Consider the following 10,463-nt stretch of genomic DNA (forward strand, 5'->3'; position numbering starts at 1 on the left):
ACCCTACGTGAACACCGAATATTTCGTGCACCAGATTGCCCTTTGTTAGGGGTATGTGTTTGTGCTCTTAGTGTTGGAACTTGGAAGGAATAAGTTGTACCAACTGCGTGCGTGTTAATATGTTTACGTATCTCCAATGTTTGTGTTTAGTTTCCATTATATCATTATTATTAAATAAACAGTAAGTTCTCTATATGTAACTTGCATGAAGCGTATATACTTCACCCTGTACGCAACGCCAAGTGTGAACAGGCCGAGAGATTAAAGAAAGTTGATAAAGTCATGACATTCAGATCTCAGTTTTATCACTTTAATTAAGAGACTCTACCTCATGGTTTAAGTTAGAGACTATGATCTTAAAAAAATCAGAAATAAACAGATAATATGTTACGTGCAGCCCACGCTAACCATTTTCCTTCCTTGCAAATTACTCCCTCCGTTCCAATTTATGTGAACTTGTTTGACTGGGCACGAAGTTTAAGAAAAAAATGAAGACTTTTGGAATTTGTGGTCCTAAACAAGTCCAAATGGGGCCAGAGTATTTGTGTGATTATAAAAGCTTCTCATTAAGGATAAAGTTGTAACTTTAAGCTAAATTGTTACCAAATATAGAAAGAGTTCATTCTTTTTGAAATGAACCAAAAAAGAAATAGATTCACCTAAACTGGAACAGATGGAGTAAAAGAAAACGAAAAGAACAAAAGGAAGTATTTTTATTCAAAGCACTCTTACGCAGTGAATATTCCGTACCAAATCCTTGTTTTAATTTATGACCACTAAAGGATATGAAATTACTATCTGTCCATAGCGCCTGAAGATAAGAGGTTGTCCAATTTAGATCTAAAATAGGTGCTAGTTCGTTTATTGTAAAAATAAATAATGTGCTATTACATGCACGACACTACTAATCACATAGACTAATTAGACTTAATTAGGAACTTTCTTAACTTTTTTATGTTCCGAAATGAAACAATGTCCAAAATGTAATGCTTAATATATCCCTGCTACAATTAGTAAAATTATGATAAGGATAACTACACTAATTAGATTTTTCAAATTTGTGAGGTGAGAACCTAATAGTAGCTGTTCTTTTTGATGAAATTAAAATACTTATCAACTATTGTATGCCCTGCCTTTAAATAGATGAGATTGAAACACTTATCAACTATAACTAGATAAGATAGGCCCGTGCAACATTCTGTATTATACTATATTTTGTTTAGAGAAATATTGTATGAATCTATATAATATTTTTCAGGCAGTATTTATATACACTTCTCTCAACTTGGCATCTGATAAAAAGTTATATAAATTTACAATAAGATTTTAAAAGGTTTAGAGGTTTGGAAATTCTTTTCCAAGAAAAAGAGTGATAAATAGTAAAATACAGCCATTGATATGAGATATTTGTCATCTAGAAAAGTATTGTCCTTAGTATGTCAACTGAATCAATGAAGACTGAAATCATTAAACTAAAACTTAGAAAGACAATAAATAGGAGTATTCTATATTATATTCTTAAAGATGCCACACGGTAACACTTAAAGTTACATGTGAAGCATAATGTGATATGGTATATCTCATGCTCAATTCTAAGTAAGCTTTCACGGCACCTTGACTCTACCAAATATGATCCCTGCAGTTTGCTGGATTATGCCTTCAGTATCACTATAAACTGAGCAACCTCGAAAGTATTAAGCTTTGTTGAGAATCAAAGAAAACCTAGTATAACCTGAAAGAAACTGTTACGAAGAAGCAAATGCCTCTCCAGTACCAGTACTATTGCAAGTATTGCACTTTATGCGGTTACTGAGATATAAATCCTCTAATATGAAGTAACATATGCATCATAGAACAGCTAAAGCACTTAAAGACTTGGATGACAATATTAGGTGACCGGTTACTACAGTTAGCTGATGTATGAAAGAGTAAATTAAGTCATAATGAGTACATAAAATGTTTAGTAAGCAGTACATAAAGAATCAAACAATCAAGTGCTTTTACAATGCAATCAAGTATTTAGTAAGCAGCCCTCTTTGTGTTAATCAGTACATAAAGAATCACACAATCCCTTTTGCAATGAACTGTCTAAGGAACTGTTAGATCTGATTCAAGCTATGGAAAATAGGTTATTAGCTCATTCATATTTTATTGGGAGAGAAAAAATAGCTCATTCATTATTTAGAGGAGCACAAATTGTTACCTTTGTTTTTAAAAGAGCTGCTAACTCTAATTTGATAGGCACCTAATAGTAGATCCCTTGCCTTTCCACGTTATAAATTAATCATCTAAACTCATCCAGCAATCTCTAAACTCTCATAAGAATCTATTGTTCTTAACAGTATAGCCTCACTGTAACATAAAGTAACTCACTCTACTCACATCGTATAGCTATCTAGTTTAATCTTTCCATGAGCTTTTACTTCCATAGAAAAGTCACTTAAATTGGAATTTGTTTCTACATGCTTAGTTGAACAGATAAAATGTTGGTGCTTTCTCAAAAAGAAGCTGGTCACTCTTTTTCAAAAGAATGTCATTCATCTTGTGATACAGCTTCTACAATGCTCTTGGAGAAATCTAACCAATCAAGTTCCTTTTCTAGTCTTAAGAGGAAACAATAACACAGTTGTGCCTATGAATTAGCATCGAGGTTCATAGAAGTATGTATTGTTTCTTTCTTTAAGCAACAAACGACATATAAAGGAGAAGTGGACCAACAAAGTAAATATGTTAAAGAAAGGAACAGAGCAAAATATCAGAAATAATGTTCTCCAGAAATAGCCTGCACTACACCACTCCCATCTGGTATAAAGTTTTAAAGTTTACAGTTTAATTAACAAAACACAACTAAAAAACTATGAGACAGCTAAAAGCTATGTGAAAATTTAAACCAATTAACTCAAGATGACCACAGGTCCATTGTTATATTACTGATTTACTGGTAGTAGCCACTCTTCAGTTTACTCATGAATTTTTCTAAAGTAATTCTTCGAGCTTTAATTAATCCACTTCAGATTATTTCCTACTTCTGCCCTTCCTCTACTTATTGCTTTTACTTTACTGAACGTGATGAATAGGCATTACTTTATAATTCTCAGTCTTTCTTCAATGTCACTCAAAACAATCTCCAGAGATCAACGAAATGTTAAGCACAAGAGCATTTTATTCAATTACAAATGATCTAAAAATAGAGCATTTTATTCAATTATATAAGAAGTATCACAGAGTTTAAATGCAGCAACTTATCCAAAGAAAAGAATTATATGTGGAACAACTTACTCATCACTTCTAGTTTCTGAATCTGATATTTTAGTTGGTCAGGATCCTTCTTCAATATACCCACTTCTGTCACTTTCTTCCTCTCTTTCTTGTTCTGGGAAAGAGCTCTTCCTTAGAACCATCCTCAATTTTCCTTTTGTTTCCAATAGATGTCCCATAAGACTCAAAGCTTGTTTGTGCGTACGTAAAAATGTAAAATATGCAAGTAAAAATAATAGGCTTCAAGGTTATGTCCACAAAGCATATAAGCAAAATAATTAATCTGAAATTTCCTAATTTTCTGTCGTATCATATTATATATGATATAAACATATAGCCATTGCTAGATAATAGATCTTTCCTATCAAAGAGTTAATCTCACAACTTCAGACGAATCCTATAATAAGGATGAAGTATATGAAGCCACTCAACATTTAAGACATTTAGAATGAGGATACATGAGCATATATCTATAACAGTACAAGTGCAAGAAAAAGGTCAACTAACATAAACTTATAGCTACTTCTATTTCTCAAATTTCTCATCAGTAGTAAAATGTAAGAAAAATCACATGACCTCTTTTTAGGAAAAAAAACTCAATATTTAAGAAAGAGGGGTTAAAGGCGACATTCAAATCAGGGTAAAGCTTCAGGACACAATTAACTAAAGTTCATTTTCAACTCCTGTTTGATACAATAATGCTTAAAAAGCTTTCAGCCACTTTTTTATTTTTCATTATTTTGTTCCAAGTAATGTAATTCTATACTATTTATATGCGACAACAAAATTACCTAACCTGTTTCACAACAAAGCAATGAGCCCTCTTATAACAGGAGAATCCTGCTTCGTAAAAATACTGCTAGACCAAGAAGATGATGCATTAGCTGAGTCACGAATAGCTAAATTGTCAAGCAAACAACATTTTTCCAATTCAATTTAATTCAGCTCTGTATGGTCGTTGTAGAACTAAAAGGGCCTTCTTTTTGTCTACATTGTGGAAAGTCGATATCTCAATGCAAAGAAACTAACCAATGGAAACGAAGTGGACAAAGTAAAAGCCAACGGAAGAGCGATACTCACCAGAGTTCGAAAGTCTGAACACACACAAGAATGTGCACTTACCTAAACACGGAGTGAAACCTGAAACAAAAATATGGCGGCAGAAGCAGTAGTAATATACTACAATTTAGTACGAAGATAACCATTTAATTTTTCAATTGTATTCTGTAAAAGTAAGAATGAGTTCCACTGCAAAATATGTAAATTCTGATGTCTTTACATGTTCCCAAAAAATATTCCATCGGGGTGTTGCAGTTGAGTCAGTTATTTAATAAGCACATTCGTATCTAATGGAGCTAGAAAGCAACTCAAAGGACTGAACAACTCAGATCCCCAAGCCGAATGAGCAGGCGAAAATCCACAATACTGATTGATACGATAAAGCAAAGCAACCTGGCCCACAGCTCTTTGTGTTGGGGCTTGATTCCCGGCCGAGATAACCATTTCATACCTCCCCTGACATTACACGAAGCGAGAGTGCATGGTCAACACACACCTAAAGCGCCTACGTTCCGCTTGCAGCCAATACAACCAGAACCTAACTTGCACGAGATTCAACAACCGAAGCTACGATTTCAAAATCCTAAAGAATAAAAGTTGATGGAACTTACCCAAATTAAAAGTAATAATATTTGAGGGAAAAACTAACCTGAAGCTTAAAACAACAAGATGAGGAGAACAAAATGAGAAGATGGCAGAACAAACCAACAACAGAGCGTAGAATTAGTATAGAAGATAGAAGCGATTCAAACAAAAAGCTCAACCTGCAGAAAAAAAGTAAGGAATAAAAAAAAAGATCTGACTATAATAGGAGAAGCCACGTATAATAAATTATACAGCTATATACTTGAAATTACATAAATGGGTGAGAAAGAAAATAAGAAACTTAATCCTTTCTCATTCTCCTTCACAGACCTCCAAGTGCCAACCCAGGAATTAAGTCAAAAAAATATTTCAGTTTGTCTCACAATAATCTTCTCTGCCTTGGAAAATTTGGATTCTCAAGATTCGGAGAAGGGCATCAAAATTTAAGCATGAATACATGATACTTCTCTCTTCAACAATCAACCCCTCTTACAAACACATATTCAAAACTTCAAAGAAGTAAATAAACACACAAATTTCCACTAATTTGTACTAATAATTTCGTATTCATGCAATTCTCTCAACTTTGAACTACTCTTTTCTTTTCCCTTTGTGACATGCAATTTCACAAACACATAACAGGCAAACTGAAAGCAAAGTTGCCAAAGAAAACCAATTAAAACCTAGCAAGCAATTGGTGATTCCTGAGACTTATTTAAACCCAGAAGCAACACACGAAGAAAGAGAAGTAATTATCTCCAAACGCAGGGATCAAATCTTAGAAGTAGTGCAAGAAAAAACCAAATAAAGAGAGACACAAATTGAGAAACATGGAGATTTTTAAAAAGAAGAAATATGACCATCGGATATAGAAGAGAGAGAGTCAAAGGAATCAGTAGTAAAACAGAAGAACCGGTTCTTGCACCACGTTGGACTCCTTGCAGCAGCTTTCGGTAAAATATTAAAAAGACCAAGTTGCCCTTGGTAAGCAGGCGTGACAACCCTGACCTGCTTCCTAAGCTGCTTCTATATAGTAATAAAATAGTAAAAAATATATTTATGTAATGTATCATAGTGAGGTTCATAATGCCCCGACCTATATATGTGTTTTACATTCTACAAAAAATTTCTAATTAGTTTGTTCAAGAAAAAATAATATTTTTCTATTTAAAAATAATTAAACTTTAGACTTTTTAATCGTTTTACCCTTAATGGTGTGCCACTCCATCACTAAAGCAAATTCGGACGCACAATTGTGTAGTAAAATAAACTTAATCCAAATACTCGAACTGGGAGTGTTCTCGATAGAGCCAAAGTTAATAAGTTAAAATCTCAGCAACCGTATATCATTAAGCATGAACTTTCAATCTCTCTTCATTGGGCAGTAGAAAATTGGTCCTCAAATTTATCATATTTTGTTTTCAATATCTGATACATATACATCATTCATGAATACTACTGTATAGTTCAAAAGAGGTCGTCGAATAAAGATTGCAGGCACGGAATTTTTCTAATTCTCAATTGTAAGAATTTAATAAACTAGAGGTTAAAATCAAGAATTTAATATTTTTCTAACCATTTCCTTTTTTCTTACATAAGCAGTACTTTTATCAATTATTTCTGCATTTTGGTGAGGCTTTTAGCATGAAAAAAGACACAGTCCATCAACCAAACAATTACCCTTGTCTATCTGTTCTTTTGCAATTTCCCTCTCAAAAAATTACATCTGCAACTTGTTGGGGGTAATTTTTAATATGGAAGGAGAGCGCTTTTAACTGTTTGTGGTTAGTAAAATCACGTGGGTTCTAATTATTCTCAATTTATCTTAAAAATTCACTAAATATCTATATTATTAATTTAGAACTAAATAACTTTAAAAACTAGGATTCAGAATTGATAAAGTTCAAATTCTGGCTCCGCATGTGATTTGAAGTAAAAAAAAAATCATCAAAATGAAAGTTAAAATATTAAAGGAGTGAATTGAAAGTTTTGCTTTTATATATTGAAAAAATACTTGAAATTTAATTTTACTAACATAAACTATATTTCTTTAATTAAATTATCTATTTTATATCTTGAGTTTGGGCCTGGTCTTAGCACGAGCCTCAAGAACTAGTGTGTGTATATATATATATGGACCGTGTAAAGAGTTTTGTAGTCCTTAGTTACATTGTAACTATCTTGTTAGCTTGCCAACCAAAGGGGTTTGTTTTTCCAAATATGTCCTTATATTTGTTATTTATTACTTCATATACTAAAATATGTTTCCAATAAATCAAAATACTTTCAAACCTTTTTTGGTAATACATAGCTCCTTAACCTAACTTTTTGCAGGTAAAGTATGCACCATAAGTTTTTTGCCCTTACTTTATTTCTTTTTTGCTTAGGTTCCTATATTTAATTTGGTAAATATATTATTCTTTAAGCCCTTCAAAAATGCTTGAAAAGTTGTGAATGATGGTGAATAATTATGCACAAAGATAAATTTAAAATGATGATAACAAGAACCTTGAATAACTCATTTGATATTGGGAGAGTACTCTGTCGATCAAATTTTCATAGTACTTCTAAAATTATAATTAAATTTCTCTTCGGCCTTATTTTTAATAGAAAAAATATTTTGAAAATATAATTTAGATTTAATGATTTAACTCAATTATACAATGGAAAATAAATTTCAATTTTTTTAAAATTAATAGATTAGAATCTTGAAAATAAAATAAAAAAATATTTAAATTTTATCCAATTTAGTTAATCAAATGGGGATAGAACAAAAGAAAAGGGAGAGGTGCTTAGCAAGTGATCAACTTGTAATCTCACATTTATTAAATACGATTGATGGTCACATGCTATTGAAACAAAGATATATTTTTTCTTAAAATAATTTAATTTGTCAGAAATTATATAATCATTAATTGGTTGGGTAGCGGAATTTTCTTTTAAAAATAAAGCATTAATGAGTTAATGACAAATTAAATTAATTCTTGGACTTTGTTTCAATGAATTTGGGTTTTTCTAAAACTAGACTTTAATTACCATATTTTTTCTAGCATACACTATGATCATATGAAATTATGGACAGTTAATCAATAAATACCAAAATAATCAATTAAAATTTCTTCTTTATTTCTACCTCTAGTTAGAAATTATGCTCACAAATTCATAAAATATTAAAATATCTTCTTTAATCTATGATTATAGCCCATTTGGAATCATTTTGCATACTTTAAATTATGTTACTAAATATCAACATTTGTCCCTTTGATATATGCTTATTCCTTGGCACATTTGTTTTCTTATAAATATTTCTTTTAATAATTGTCTAATGACATGATCAGAAAACATAAATAATGAATAATAAATGGTTAAGAAGAGATGATCTTAAAAAGTTATGCCTAAAAATGTAACACAAATTATTATTATTATTATTATTATTATTATTATTATTATTATTATTATTAAGTAAAATCATTATGATGGACTTTATTGCCCTTATCTTGGGTCGAGGCTCAGCATGGGCTTTGCAGGACTAGTATTATAATATATTTAAGATCATAAATTTTAAAAATATTTTATTATCTTTTTAAACTTTGTATCGAATCAAACCTATATTATATTGATTGAGAACGAGGGAGTACAAAAATTATTACTCCATATGATTGGGGCAAGTGCACATGTAGCCATTCTTAGTGATGCTATTTATAGATTAACTAGTACTTATTTTGTTCTGAAATTATAAATTAAAAATCTTAACTTCAGGATAAATTAGAATACTCTTAACCCGAAAAACTGAACTAAAATAGAAATTCAGGATACACTAGCTAATTTTTAAATAGTGGCTAACTGGTGTCATTTCTTCGTATGATTGGTGTCTCAAGTCCCAACTCAGAAACCAAGATGGGAATTAGGATCCTTATCTATTCCTCAGCTTGTAAGTGGCAATTTATTCCCAGAAATAAGGGGAACGAATAGATAAATCAAAGAGTTAGAGATTTTTTTGGGTTTATTTTAATCCGAAAATTTCTACTTTTAAAAGTTATGCTACAGCTAGGGGTGTACAAAGGAAATCGATAAACCGCACCAACCTGATAATCCAAGTCAAACCGAAAATAAAAACCCGACTATAGTTTGGTTTGATTTGATTTGGTGTTGAGAAAAAAAACTCGACCATAATTGGGTTGGTTTGGTTTTAACTAAAGAAAGTCAAGCCGAAACCAAACCAACTCGATATTACATATATAAAAAATTTAGATATATTTAATATATAAATATACTTATTATGATGTAATTTATAAATATTTCTTAAAAAATTTCATAATTTTAACTTTTAAGGTATTAGTTCAAGATTGGACTTAGAACTATTGAATGCTCCAATAAGTTTTATAGCCATCAATATTAGTAAATTAAATAATGCTAACAAAAGCGCAAACCAAAATCAAATCAATACTAATGCTAACAAAGACATTCAATTCTATATTACGAACGTGAATGTATTGAATATCTATTTTTTATTTTGCAAAAGTTTAGATAAAAATGCATAATCTATTTTTATTTTTCTTTAGCGTTTAGTCATGTAATTAATACTCCTTTATTAGTCTATTTATTTTAGCATGGCTTAGTACTTTTAGATTATGTTTATTTTTATTATGGCTCTTTAATTAGCAATATTTATATTACATAATTTTATTATCTTTATTGTTGAATATTTTAAGATAATGCCATGACACATCTCATATTTTGTATTATTTTCTTGGAAAATACTTTATATAGTTGTATCTTACTAAGATTAAAGAAATATTTTGAGCACACGTTATATATTTTGTTCTACGAAGATTTTACCGGAAAAAAACCCGAAAAAAATAGAGATTGAAAAACTCGAGTTTTATTGGTTCGGTTTGGTCTTTGGATTTAATAACCCAACACAATTGATTTGGTTTGATAATTGTAAAATACGAACCAACCCGACCTATGTACACCCCTAGTTACAACCATTTTTTTCTAGTTAATTTTATGAATATTTTGCTTAAAATAAATTACAGAAAATTAATAAGTCCAAAATATTAAATCATGAACTGAAAAAGGAGCTAGGAGAAGATGATGCTATAAAGAAATGGTTATATGACACTCTCTCCGGTCCACAATAAGTGATTTTTTGGCTATTTTCACACATATTAAGAAATTCATCTTTTAACATTAATTAGCAATAAAATTGATCATATTAACCTTTACTATCTCTTCACATAAATACTCCTAACACATACTCCAATACTATTTACTCCAAAGGCAATGCAGAAAAAAATAATTAATTTATTCTTGAAATTGGACAAATCAAATTACGTAGTTCGAAGGGATAACGCGTACTCTCTTTGTTCAACCTTTAATTCTCTTCCTTTTAATGTATATCTCCTTCTTCTATTCTGTCACGACCCAAAATCCTTCCGAAGAAGTCGTGATGGTACCTAATCTCTAAACTAGGTAAGCATAACATTTATAGAAATAACACCAACATAGCAGTAACACAGACACGTAAAGAAAAATGTACTCAAACAAGGAAGGCGATG

The 10,463-nt window shown here is 30.7% G+C and overlaps 1 long non-coding RNA gene across 2 annotated transcripts; it reads right to left on the reverse strand.

Annotated features, from left to right (window-relative positions):
* Positions 1-1,485: 1,485 nt before the first annotated feature.
* On the reverse strand, positions 1,486-5,949 carry LOC107774028 (uncharacterized). 2 transcript variants are annotated; one of them, XR_012703722.1, is made up of 3 exons: positions 4,967-5,889; positions 3,280-4,855; positions 1,486-1,675 (listed from the first exon to the last, which is right to left on the reverse strand). It is a non-coding gene; the product is annotated as an uncharacterized LOC107774028 (long non-coding RNA). The 2 variants fall into 2 exon arrangements; XR_001645409.2 differs by having other exon boundaries at positions 1,486-4,855; positions 4,967-5,949.
* Between the last annotated feature and the right edge of the window lie 4,514 nt (positions 5,950-10,463).

The sequence above is a fragment of the Nicotiana tabacum genome, chromosome 20, assembly GCF_000715075.1.
Source record: "Nicotiana tabacum cultivar K326 chromosome 20, ASM71507v2, whole genome shotgun sequence".
NCBI classification, from domain to species: domain Eukaryota; kingdom Viridiplantae; phylum Streptophyta; class Magnoliopsida; order Solanales; family Solanaceae; genus Nicotiana; species Nicotiana tabacum.